A 15,473-nucleotide genomic window follows, 5' to 3' on the forward strand; every position below is an offset into this window, starting at 1 on the left:
TTCTACTCGAGCACGTCGTTTAACCATTAGTTGTAGTTAACAATTTGAAAATTCCTTACGTTTCAAGAGAGATATTTCCCAATATTTCCTGTACAATAATCGTCCCATGTAAGACATTTCGATACTCGCAGTGTTGTGAATACTTCAGCTATAGGAATAGATCGTGAAACACACGCATCCTATGCATTTTTACAGATTACTTCCAATAACGTGTCCAGTTTTCCAATACTGTACACCACTACTTAACTAGAATATAATAATATGCTGTGGGTAATGAAGATATATGTACACCGTGTTATAACATGTGAAACCTTCGGTCCGTGATGTTAATGTTTTAGACTTCACGTATAATTATAGGTACCATAATGCACAACATAAAGTTCCTATAATCGAAGTAATCTTAGTTGCACCGTTTCCAGTAGCACAAAATTGAGAAGAGAAAACTCCAATTTATAGATAGATACCTGAAACATGACATTACTTTCCCATTTAATTTTACAAGCAGTATAATTTCCATTAGGTTACTAATAATATAATATAAAGTTTCTGTTGTACTAACTGTATAGGGACTATTATACTGCACTACTGCAGAGTATAATTTCGTAATGTTAACGTATGTCTATCATTCGTATAATATATTTCGAACGTACGGTAAATCCGTCGTCCCTATTACTGTGCCTGAAATATAAATTGGCAAATTGTATGATAATCGTCTGTAAATCTCGATTTTATTGCGTAAAATATGTTGCACGATAGTTAGTCACGGTTATATATACCACATTATCTAAATGAAACTCTGAGTGTTGTTAGGTTGTGTGGAATTTCTACGACTTGAAAAGCAATAGCAGTATATAGACACAATATTAATGTGGATAAATAGATCTCAAAAGTTAAAAAGAAAAGAAAATAAGTTATCTACGGGAGATAAATTTCCACCCTCAATGCGTAGTTCTTAAATTCAATAATCGTTTCGGCGTATTTTAAATGATTTGTTTAGGCCTCTCTATCTCTAGAAAACGACCATGACCATTAAATATTCCATACATTAAGGTATACATTGGCACATCGGACTTTGATTAAACGGCGTAGATCCTAGATAAAAAAAAAGGAATATTCTACAAAAAAAAAGGAATATGTCACAAAAACCTTTGATCGCGGGTTATAATAATCCCGAAACCATTCAGTCGGCCGCTGTGGAGTGTCTAGAATGATGGATAACTGCTAAAATTGAATACCGAAAATTATTAGTTGACGGCACGTGATCTCGCTGTCGTCAGATTCAATATTTGACGTTTTTTAAACTCTGAAGTTCGATTATTTGTAAAAAATATGACAAAAAATTCCTACAAATCGGGTATGTGACCAAATTTTGATTTTACGAAATTTCAAGATTCACTACAACATTATTGTTTACGAAATATACAATGTACAAAATCTTAGAGTATGAATACTACAATATATTTTAATATTTTTATATTATATTCTAAAGTTCTTCAGCTAGAATCTTAAAAAATACTTGCCATCATTTTTTTATTTAATTATTAAAGCCAATCCGGCAGCTACAAAGTTTGGTGATTATTTACAAGTTACATAATTAGAATTAGGACGGCAATAGTAATAATAACAGTGATAATGAGAACAATTAACATCAGTAAGACCAAAATAAGACAAGCCAGTATTTTACATATAAATTACAAGTTATATAGTGGGTATGTGGCAATAAACTGAGGTACCAAGGGACATATGTTTTTGGCATGATCTAAGGATTGGTAGATTTTTCTGTTTTTGTTTTTTTCATCAAAACCACGACATAATTTATCATCAAATTACTGAAAAGTGCACATAACAGGTATATAAAATATGATAAATGACATCGAATATCGAAGCACTGAAAAGTATCTTATATCTATGAATGCAAAAATGTATATTGAAGACTTATAAATGCATCTACTATACGAATAATACGGCATAATGAAAAAATTTGCATATTTTGTTATTTTTATTTCTACGTCTTGAGTCGTAATTTGTATATGCACATAAAATAGGATCGTCTACAACAAATGATATTAAAAACGATATGTAAACAAATAACAATGATATTAATCTTAACATAAATTCACAATTCAAAGAAAATATGTATTTGAAAAATTGTTATACTTCATAATCTGAAGCAACAATGTTATATCGACGATAGATTACACATGTTTATGCATGAGAAAGAACTTTATGTACCGCAAGTGATACGTAGTAGTTGTACTCGTGAATGTACAAAATAGTAATAGTAAATTAATGAATTTAAAATATAAAATACAAAACATTTTAAACTTATGAGAAAAATACAAATTAGTAAAAATGTATTGGAAAATGACAACAAAATATAAAATTTAACTACTTCTGAAAATGCAGTTTATGATTTTAAAAAAAAATTTATATAAATTACGATGAATATATTACCCATGAGCTTTTGTTGGATGTATAGCAACTATGGTGAATACATTATAAGCTTAAGAAACAAAATTATGATAAATTCATTACATATTACGCTTCAAATAGATATTTATATATATGAATAAGACATTAAAATTCAAATTTCTTTGAAAAAAATAGTAAAATTTAAGCTCGAAAGAGTATAATAATAACATTTTGCTCTATAAAATAATTATATATTTTATATTATCTCTCTTTTGATTTTGAGATTGACAGTTGAAAAATGCAATAAGTACGAGTATACCTTGAAAGTTCAACTCACTAAATGACGAGAGTGCTTAATTAGTTCATTTTTCATATTGAAAACCGTAATAAGTCAAATTTACTGTTTTATTTAGTCGAAATTCAAAATTTAGACGCTTATAAAAAATTATTGTGGATTTACGATCACTTTTTTTTCAATTTAAACTAGCAAAACTTACAAGGAACCTTGTATTAAATTTTTAAGTGTTTTGACCTAGCAAAATTTTTTTATCGACATTAATTAAAAAAACTAAAAAAATCAAAAATTGCATGTGCTTATGGACTATAAATAGTTAAGCATGAACCCAAATATTTCAAAATGTCATATATCTACAGTAATTGTTAAAGAGTTGCACCAAAAGCCAAAATCGATTTCGCGTAAAAATGCAAGTATTTCCATAATTTTTTTTTTTTTTTTCTGCACTTTTGAAAACTACTGAGAATTTTAATCTTCTGAATGCACTAACTATATTCACTTTCCCACCAAAAAAGATTTTGTGGTTGAAAATCAAAGTATTATTTTCACTACTTATTCACTACTTATCGTGTGCACAAACCCAAAAATAATAATAATAAAAAAAAACACATCATCAAAAAATCAATACATTTAACGCTACCCTCAGAATCTAAAATATATGCTACATAGTTCATGGAATGGTCAACATTTTTGTGGCGAAGTAATGATAAACGAAGTAATTACTATAATACCTCGCCGTAAAATAAATGGATAGGTACACTTACCAAATCGCTCTGAAAAATTATGTTGCTATTATTTTTATTCAAATTTTTATGTTTTTTACGAGGTAAAAGATATTAATTTGTTTAATTTTTTTTATAACTTAAAATTTGATTAAAACTGTGAACCATTTTAAATTAAAAAATATGTATAATTCATATCGTTTTTGACTATCTTTGAACAATTTGCTCCGAACAAATCCATGCAATAAATTTAAATTGATTTTTGGAGGTAACTTATTATCATTACGCATTGATATTTGATCAAGTTCAAATAAATATAAATATGCCTATTAAAAAATAGACAACCTTTAACCAATATGTATTTTTATTAATGGAGTACGAGCCGCACTAAAAAATTGAAATGTTTGTGATATTATTTTACTCAATGATCCGTGATTGAAAATTTAAGCGTTGTACAGAATTAATTTTGTTAATCTTTGTGCGCATTAATAATCAAATAAATTTTAAATTAATATTTTAATTTATTGAGAGATAAACTGGAAAGTAGAGACGAAAAAAAACAGAAAGTTAAGCATAGTCAAAAATTAATGACTGCATAATGTATTGGATGAGCCAAAACCTACTAGGTACCTATAACAACAGATACTACTGGAACAGATAAAGAAATACTTTTAAAACACTGAAAATTAAGTAGAATGTGTGAGAAATAAAAACTTCAGAAGGTGGACCAAATTTGAAGATTTTGAATATTGATAGATATAGCAGGAAAATTGTGTATGTAACTTTGAAATGGTACTGAAAACCACTCTCCCCTCCAAAAAAAAACTATAATATTGGTATATTTATTGAAATTCAATATTTATGAACTCTAAATTATTGATATGATCTTCAAAAACTTCAATCATCAGTTAATTAAAGATGATTTGCTTTACCAAACACTGACCCTAACGTAAACTAACTTACTCTAAAAGTGATAGTTAACTTCCCGCTAGCGGTAAGGTAAGTTGGTTATTAGGTTTAATTAATGAACCTCGAGCAATAAAAGAATCACCTTAATTTATTGAATCTATTTTAGCCTAATAGTTATTTCGTACACTGGAATTCTTAAGACCACCAAAGGCTTACAAATGTTCTTACACTAATAATTAAATACGTTTTACCAGTTACCCTAGAATATCCATATTTATGAATGGACACGTGTTGATACGAAAAATGTATGGTACAAAGAGTACTATGTTATAGTAATTATTAACTATATGTCCGACTCATATCGCATACCTAAGCCAAATCATGCATTTTCTCAAAACATGTTCATGCAAATCGCAAATATTCAACATTTAAGTTTTATTACAAATATACTAATTCAAAAGTAAATTTGATAAACATAATATAATAATATAAATTATATGTGAGATATTTACTCTCTCGTGTTAGCATAATAATCTAGTTTATACTATGAAATATTGTATTTACACCAGTACAACGATGAAGAAAACCACTCAAATCTAGTGGTGAACTTAGAAAAAAAACAGATTGGGGCGGGGGGGGGGGGTAAATTTATTTGATATATAATATACCTATTCCAATTTTTTGTTGAATACAAGTATACATTGCTTAATGTGTATTTTCGTATTCATATTATATGAATCAAACATATTATTATTTATTATTTAAACATTTTAAATACGAATTGAGGGCACTTAATATTTTTATTTTCGTGATACTTTTGAGTTTTGACCTTGGATGAACAATTGCAACATACAAAAATTACTATAGCAGAAACCCATGTTAGCTAATTTGTACATTATAACTTCAATTTTTTAATTTTTTCTTTTTGCTATGTTCCTTGATTTTTGATAAATTTGGCTCATTTGTATAATATGTTGACAACACAAACATGCGAGACGAAATTTCCGGGTAATAATCTTATTGTGAACAAGCACACGTGTTAGACCTTTTTGAGTACAATATAATATTATTATGTACGTTTTGCTACACGACCGCTGAAATGTTTGACTCTTTGTCCGAAAATAACGCACAGCAGTAACAAAACTTTGGGTGCACGCGTAACCACTGTCATCCGGCGGATTAAAGAGACAGCTCGAGGGTCTGCATGTACGGTAAAGTAAAAAGTTTTGCTCCGAATGTAAGCTGACTTAGGTCGACTTTGATATACACTTTGACGCACTCAACATGCATTAGACGCGGGTACTCACACATTATTACTCAAATTCCTATAAACAAACAGTGTTGAGACTTATCAAGACAAAAAATGTCTACTCGTTATTTATATTAATTTGTCTGGGATGAAAACTTCAGTCATCTACTCTAATAACTAATGAGTATATTAATTAGACTCTAGATGACTATATTATGTATTTGCATGTGATTATATTTGAATAATATATTCGTCATAGACGCATATTCATTTATTTGTACACGATTTATAAAAAAAAAAAATCAAGATTAACGAAACTGTGAGTAATTTGTAATAGGGACTTATAAATATTATAATATGAACAAATCAAAAGACACAAGATCTCACAAGATCTATACATCTCTGATATTCGCTATGACTATTGCGGTTGTGTCATTTCCGATCGGTCATCTGCAGCGGTGTCGACGCAAAAATCATTTTCATTTGGTGATGCTCTATATTTTATACTATTATTGTTATGAAAAAATTACAGCTCCACTTTAACTTAACTCTAACTTCACCAAAATCTCATTCCTGCGTGTACCGTGTTAGACGTTTAAGTCATCACAAGAACTTTTATATCAAAACGCATAGTTACCGTGCATTACCCATTTAACAAATGCACAATTACGTGAAAGATGTTTTCGTCGCGTTTTATACGATCGATATTTCAGGGTAAGCTAGTTGCAGACTTGCAGTTCCTAAAATACTCAACAAAAAAGGTCGTTATAGAAATCGCATAATACATCATATTATCATTTCATCTAACTGCAAGAGCATCGTCACATCAACAATTCTTAGAAGAAACAATAACCAAACTTACAAGATTCAAAAGAACAACGACGAAAATAGCAGTTATAACAGCCCCTTTTACAATAGAAGAAATGGCAAATAGCGATAGCGATATTTAAATTAAAAACTAGAAAATCGTCTGGCAAAGCAATAAATACCGTGGATTTCGTACTAGAACATGGATCTCAGCTTTTTTCAACAATATACTCGAAAATGAGAAAATTCTGGCAATATTCAAAAATACAAAAATAATAGTGATATGCAAACCAGGAAAACCTGAAGACCGCCCTCAAAGCTACAGCCCTACCGCACTACTAAGCATTTGCTATAAACTCCTCGTAAGATTGATTTACAATTGTCTGGCCAATTACCAATCCAAGATTGTGTTCTCTCAGATAAAACAAGACCCTCAATTACCAAGGAATGACGCTAGACAGACACCTTACTTATAAAAAATTCACAACAAATACTGCAACGATTAAAACTGGGCTCATTCTGGGGAACATAGATATTATATTATTTATATTGGGTTTTTCGCATATTATTTTATTTTTTATTTTTTTATTAATCATTTTCAACACATGTTATCTTAAAATGCAAGTAGATATCTAAAAATATTGTACATATTATAACTAAAAAGTGTATATCTCCAGTAATAGCATAATCATCGAATTTACGTTCTAAAAATATTAATTTATACTCAATTATACTCAAATTCAAAAATAACAAACCATTGTAATCATTAATATTTTGTCTAATGCCGTGAGATAACGTTTTATTAAAACTGAATATAATATTATACTTTACAAATGCACCGTATACGCTCGTTTCATGCTAAATGAAATAACCGAGTAATTTCGTCAAGTACCTACGTTTTTCGAATTACTTATAAAATGCGCTCGGCCTGCTGCAGTAGTGCCGTGAAAGAGTGCTCGGCTTACAAATTTCCTTTATAGAGTATACTCATATATATACGATTATACTAAGACGCTAAATTAATTAAACAAATAATGGTCTGAGATAAATCCCTGTCTACGATCCGTAGCATCTAGCGGGGCCCTCTTAAAATATAATACCTATGTAATATGTATATCACGACACGTTGTTCCCGTGTTTTTCAAACAGCCGTTAAAAATAGGTGTTCTTCATTAATTATTCTGCATGTTATTTTAATTATTTTATAATTACAAGAAAAGTGTTTATAAGCACCATCAAATTGTATCTACCGGTTTATCGCGATAAGAACGGATGCTATTAATTGTTCGGTTAATAGATTGCACTGTAAAATTTAAAAATCTAGCAGTCTAATGTCCAATAGTTAAACCTGATTTCTCGCAATTTCTTAAACTATAAAATTGTATAGCAAATGTGCATTTCTGGATGCTTTTTCACACCCAATACACCTCAAAATCACCCGAACTTTATATCGGCGGTGTTTTACTCATCTTTAACTAAAATATGACATAGATATAAATTGTATGAGACCTAAAGTTAACATTTCGCCACCCATAATCATCGGGAAGCGATGTTATGGATCGTTTTCTTTGCTTTTTTCCTAACAGCGTAAATAATATAGATTAGGATTTCAAATTATTCATCATAAATCTAATATATATATATATATGCCTACATTGTAATAGCACTTGATATACTGACATACTGAAAGATGTATTATTGCAATAAGCATTCCAAGTTACAACAGATAAACCCGAATAATTTAAAAATATTAATTTTATATTTTTAAATAATATACATAGTTGTATGTTTGGTTGGTACGTAGTATAGTCTCCATCAGTATATTATTGTTTTTAAATGAGATCCAAATTAAATAAAAAATCAAAAATGTATTTCTTTCACAATAAATACTCAGAAATGCATTATAATTTTAAGGCCCATAAAGCAATTTTAATATTTAAATGATAACTTAGTATAGACGTATGGTTATCATCACTTATCGCTGTTACAAGGTTCAAAAGTTCGGAAATGCATTAACCGCATCTACCTACAGATCTAATACCAACGCGGGTAGGTTCACTCAATAACTTTTCATATTACATTTTATGTGACCATAATACAAAATACACTAAAGAATTGATTAATAATTCATTTTCAAAATATTTTATCGATTTACAACTGCGAGTGAAATAATTTAATGTCTATAGGCTATATTTTACATATAAAAATCAAATCAAATCAAATACAAAATGTACGGTTGTATTTGCATTTTCTACTAATATTACAAATTGATTTTTTTATTCACATTTCTGTATGATTGAGTAGTTATTATATAGAAGTTCAAATTCAATTTAAACTGATTTGACTCATAAAAAAATTGTATGATGTATACAAAAACAAATACAATTATTACGGAAAATTTTAATTAAAATTAATACGATTAAAATAAAACGGTTGGTACAATTGTACATAATTTATTATATGGTATACATATTTCCTTATACCATGATGTGGTATATAAAAATTAAAAAAGCATTTTTTTGCTTAAATTGTATAAACTGTTTTCGTTCACGACGTTTTTAAATTATTGTGGAGAATAAAATACATGAATTGGGGCATAGTGTGGCATGGTCGTTAGCTACGGCCACTAATGCGCCCTACGGTCAAACATCTTCAGGCATTGCAGGCTCTAGGATGGGTGACCAGCCGAATTCTTTTCGACGGAGTCTTTCTCTTCATACATTTATACGTGTTCCAACCGTATCAACCGTAACCCACCCACAAACCCAATGGGCCATGATACCAAGGTGAAAAAAAATGAGTATACATGTTACAAATATTTATTTGAGTTATAATAATATTCATAACGAAATCATTATAGAATTTATATTATTCTCTTACGGCGAGTAATGTGTTCACATGTTTTGTATATTATTATTAACTGTGTGTCGACCCTTGAAAATATAATTTCAATAAATAAACACTAGGTGTATTTTGAGTAGAACTTGAATCCAATGCAACATTTACAAATCGTTGAAATTGGTAGGTAGATCACATTGATTATTTTTCAGAACTATCGAAACCTAAGGTATTCTTTATCCTACTCTAAACACGCTTCGGTAAGTCTCTTGAAAATCGGTTGAGTAAAATCAATGCAGAGAGTCACGACCGGTCAAACACGATTAACCTACCTAATTGATTGTTCAGTATATAAAATAATATTATTAAAATCTAAATTGTTAGTCCAATTATTAATGAAACATAAACAAATTGGATATTTATTGACTCTGCTATTGTCGGTTACCAATTAGTAATTTTATATAGTGTCATTGTTCGCAAATTAATCTACCATTTACTGCAAACAAAGGAAAATCAATTATTATGAACATAAAAATTATTTTTAGAATAATTGTTGAATTTAAACGTTCGATAAAATGTATTTCACCGAAAATATTATAACACCCACCTATTTATAAATATATATATAAATTGTGTATTATCACACAGACACAGCGACATCAGTGTGTGAAATTATATTAAATTGATAGATCATAAAAATATGGCAATAGTTTATACTAATTAACCGGGCATCTAAAATATGAGGGCAAAAATATTATTTAAACTATTTGATTACTGACGATATTATAATAACTGTAAATAAATAAATGCATCGCCTGGCCGTGTATGATCTTTCCTTCATATAACTGCGCCATTAAAAATATCAAAATAACGTTTTTGGTATTTTTTTTATTAACTGCAGTTCATGTACACAAAAAAATAGACTGTTCCATCTGTTCCATCTAGATCGCTGTCATGGACAACGCAACAATATGTAAACAATTATCAACCCGCGATATTTATTATCCTCCTGAAACCATGCACAGTGAGCTCAGAGCGTATTGCATGCCCGTCACGGTGCAATAATTCATACAGTCTGTAGCACAATATCACATGTTATATAATATGCTAGTGTGTATATATATAGTATAGTGTGATTTTACCATGCACGACCAGTGCTCACCTGCTTTTTTCCAACAATGCAGTTATTCAAAATCTAGTTTTAGAAATTTTGAATACACTCGAATACTATCAAATTCTTATACAAAATTATTTTGTACAGTTACCAACTTAAAGAGTTTCCTGTGGATATACAGATTTCTGTTTTTCAAAAAGGACCCCCCCCCCCTTCATACTGAAAATTATTTAGTGGATATTTGTTCAGAAAATATTGATATACCAAAATTAATATTAGTCAAATGACATTTTTAATTTGTAAAAATGCCAAAAGTATACTTACTACTATATCCAATATTTCATATGCGTAATACGAGTATGTTATATATTTGTAAAACGGTGTTTAAGGGCTATTATGCTTTGTATAAATACTTCAATGACTGACAAACTACTAGTTTGAATTTTGAATTAGGTACATAAACATTTTCAAAAAAAATATTCACTAAATAATTTACAGTAATAAAGAGAAAATCTCATTTAAAAAACAGATGTTTGTATTACCACAAGACACTCCTTAAGTATCAGGTACGAATAATACCAATAATTCGAAAATAATGTTGTAAAATATATTTCAAAATTTCATAATCAGGGTTTGAATGAACTCATTTTTAAATGAAAAAAATTGGGGCGAGCATACTTGGTGAACCATCCTGTGTAATATAATTTATCATAATAATCCTGCTGGTGCGCATTACACAAACAATATATTACTATGATATAAAGACTAACACTATAGGGACAAGTAATTTTTCTTCCTCGTGTAGGTAAACTCTGTAACTAAATCATTTCGCGTGTTTTTCCGGAGAGGCGTCAACTCGTGTAGTTTTGGTGTGAATATTCGTTGTTTATTGCCGCCACGCACGACCGGACAGTTGATATTGAAGACAGTTGTAAACAAATTACGAAACGATTATCTATACGAATAATCAAAGAACGGGACTAGGCTCGTATCTGTATTGTTTCGAACCTTCAACTCTAGTTGCAACTGAAAATCATAATTATTCTACATCAGGTGCGAAACAAAGGGACGAGAGACTAAGGGGCTTAGCCTCCTCCTTTGGAAATCTTATACATAATTGTATATTTATTTATATATTAAATATCATACGTCTCACAATCCATAAATTTTAAATATAAATAAAATTGTGTGTATTGTTATCAAATCTTGTTTATAATGTTAAATAATATTATAATCTATTATATACTAAAATTAAAATTTTATTTTTTCTGAAAAAAATCAGCACTCCCCCCTCCCATTTAAGATTTCTAGATCCTCTCTTATTCTGCACCTCCTCTAAACAACCAAACTTATAATAAATATAAACTAGACTGAGTATTTAACGATTTAATTTTGGTCCGTGGCACTCGGGGTCATGACCCAACACTCAGCAACTAAGGTAATCCTACTCATTATACCTATTATACCTACGCTTAATTAATTAAACACACGCAAGATGTACAAGGTGATTCACGAAGCGCACTGGCTCTTCGTCCTTTAATAGTATACATTTGTTCAGTAATACATAGTTTAGATTTTAAAGTTTATTAAAGACTGCATTTTCAAATAAACAATAAGATTGAAGTAGTGTCCTATATATCAATAAAAAATGCATGTTTTGGTGAGTCCCTACTTACTTGCCTTTTTGACTGTACCCAAGATGTTAAACAGATATTTTTGAAAAAATATTGATTTATCTACATCAAATTCAAACAGTTAGTTTCTAAATTATTTAATTTTATTTCACAAAGATAAATGTTTAAGTGAAATAGTGTATGCTAGTAGGTTTAGAAAATATGACCCATCGCCTATGGTTCTACATAAAACATTAAATACATGTAATATTTAGTAAAGGTCTTATTAAAATCAGATAACTTTTGAGAATAATAATATTATCATAGATTATATAAATTATGTACGATTATTATTTATTTGAAAATATGTTCTTTAACTCTTTAAGTAGGTAAAAATTCCAAAAATCGTAATTTTTATAAACGCACATTGGAATAATGATAATACAGGTGACCATACTATGTGGGCATGTGGTATGTTTAGGAGTGCATTATTATACATACCTAATACATTTATATTCTATTCGGTCTGATATTTTCATATAGAGACGTGCAACCGATTATCGTTCGGCACCGCGACGGACTATAAGTTACGCTCAAATTGTATATGAACAACATAATATTACGTATAGGTACGTTACACTATAAATTACTCGTAACTATTATTTGTAGGCACGTGATCATATTATGCTTAATAAATATATTGCATAATAGACCGGTGCGACGGTTAAAACTCCAACTTATTCAAATCTCCGTTATTATGGGTATTGGGTAGGTATTATGACTCGTATTGGTATATTATCCCCAAGCAGAACCTTGAAGCCTAATGGCCTTACGATATTGCGGTATTTGTGATTCGCGTTAAGCCGCTGGAAAGCAGTAAAAGTGCTCTATACGCGTTTCCAGCACAATAATAATATACAACGCACAAATAATGTCTATTAATTAGGAGAGTTGGACACAAATGGTAATGTAATTTTCGAAATAATTGCCGTAAATGTTCATAATAATAATATATTGTGTGAATACCAAACCGCCAACAATACTCGGTATTATCACGAATTTCACAGAATTGTTGTCATAAATTGTTTAACGATTATAAATAGTAAATAGTAAATACTTAATAAGTATATTATGTAATATGGTTTTTTTTAAATTGATTTATTTTAATTTTGATCCAAAATTAACACTAAGTAGGTATGTCGTATTCCGTTTTAATGCAATGAAACAGAATAGTAAAACCCGTTTGGTTTAAACGAGATTTTAAAAGTTAAATGTACCCTAATAGTATAACTTTAATGTGAGCCCACCAGCAAGGTTTATATCATAGTTTAACGGCCGACTAAATAATACATATCTGTACCTGGTGTAGTCTTAACTTGAATGTTTTATTCTTTAGATACTTTTTGCGTAAGAATTATTACTCTTAAGTCATAGTTTTTAATTCGTATATGTTGAAAGATGAACTGATAGAATATTATCCTATTAACATGGATATGTTTTTTGGACTGGATTTCTAGTTGATAATTTCGTCAGATTTTCGTTTTCATTCTATGTCATGGTTACTTATTAACAAAAACATATTTTTGACTCATAGATTTTCGTTGTACAGGAAAAATATCAAGTGGCGTGTTATGGATTTTTTTAGAACAATCATTGCATTTTCGGCGTCGATTTAAATATATATTATTCGTAAAATAACAAAATTAATTAAACCGTTGTTTTGATAGTCAATTTTTGACTAACCTTGTTTTCGTGGTTTTGATAATGACATATGTTGCCTTATATTTTGTTCAATATTATAACGAAATGTATTTCTCTAGAGAGGTTTAATAATAAATCCTCTTGAAAAATTTAAATCCCAAGTTGATACATATAATAATACACCGTCAGGTACGACACAGTTACCTTCGTATATAATACTATAATATATACAAGAATTAAATTATTTTGTCAAAGAAAAAACCTTTGTTGGCAACTCGATCTGTAAATAATTTAGGTTCCGAAGTAGACTATTAATATTTAAAAAATAAAAACATAATGTGGTGGAAATATGTTCATCCACACGAAAAACAATAAAATAACAGTACAGGTACAATAAAAATATTTCAGAAAGGATACTGCAGATACTGAACATTGAAAAGTTGAAAATTCATCTCGTTTCACTCAAACGTCAAGACTGGTATGAAGTTTTAGTATATAATATTATAACGATTTTAAATTTCTATGACACGTAAGAATGATAAATGAAAATGTTCATAATAAAGCGTGATGCTTATCATTATAATGAGTATTTAAATTTGTATTGGCACTGAATCCCGGAATAAGTCCAAGTGGCCGTCCGCACCCACCAGTTATATAAAAAAATATATAGGTATATTATACAACTATGGAACACAGACGCATCATGATGCAAACAAAATGTGCTGTAATGTCCACAATGATCATAAGTTAATATAGTAGTACCAAACCTTTTGAATCTCGTTCTAAATAGTATTCTAATTAGATATTTATAAATTTTTAGTTTAAAACGAGTGGTTAAAAATATAATAAATCGTACGTCTTGTTATAAAACTAGTTAAGTTAACTTCGACTACGAATTACATTAAAATCCAATAGTGCCCCTGCTTCAAAATTCGGATGAATTCATGTTTTAAACAATTTTAATTTATAATAATACATTGTATGTTCTAAGGCTTAAAATAACCTTTGTACGCCATTTAGTATACATTTAGTGTTCATTACCATCCACGCGTTACCATACATGGTTGAATTAGGCACCTACCCAATAAATTAAATTATACATTCACCTATAGCAATTGTTTCCTATAACCTCTATTTGTATTATTATTATTTTACATACTAGAAATTTTTATTTTTTTATTTTTTTATTTTTCAAGAAGATAGTGGGCCCCCACTGAACATGTTCGTATGGAAGCCCGAATTCGGTATAATTCCGAATGAAAAAATTCAATATCATGTAGTATTAAAATAGACAGTGTTTTTAAGTCTTAAACTAAAATTAGTCTGAAGTTAATTTTATTGTAAATTTCGATTGTTGTTAAGTACAGATATTGACTAAAAATGTAATGTATTCAATAATTTCGGTAACAGTGTTGTGCGGAAATCAAGATTTTGATGAAATCCGTGTTAATGACGTGACACCTTTAATTTATCATCAAAAATATGATACATAAATATCAAATCACAAACCGTAACTGCTACTCAGAAAATGGCTTAAATTATTGGATATTACTGACTAGCTAAATGTCTCTGGAGATGTGATAGAGTTTTATGTTGTTAATCATCTAAATTATTACACTGAAGACTTGTTGTATTCTACCTCGACTTTATTTTTGTCTTAAAAATTAGGTACTAAAGATAATAAAACAGTTTTCAGGAAAAAATGATTCTAATTGCTAGACTTATTACTACAATAATATTTTTCAATGTCTTATAATTTTTTAGGAGACTGTGCCTCCCTTTGTGGTGTATATTTTAAATATTTCATTAGATA

This window comes from Myzus persicae, unplaced genomic scaffold (genome assembly GCF_001856785.1).
Source record: "Myzus persicae strain clone G006 unplaced genomic scaffold, MPER_G0061.0, whole genome shotgun sequence".
NCBI classification, from domain to species: Eukaryota; Metazoa; Arthropoda; class Insecta; order Hemiptera; family Aphididae; genus Myzus; species Myzus persicae.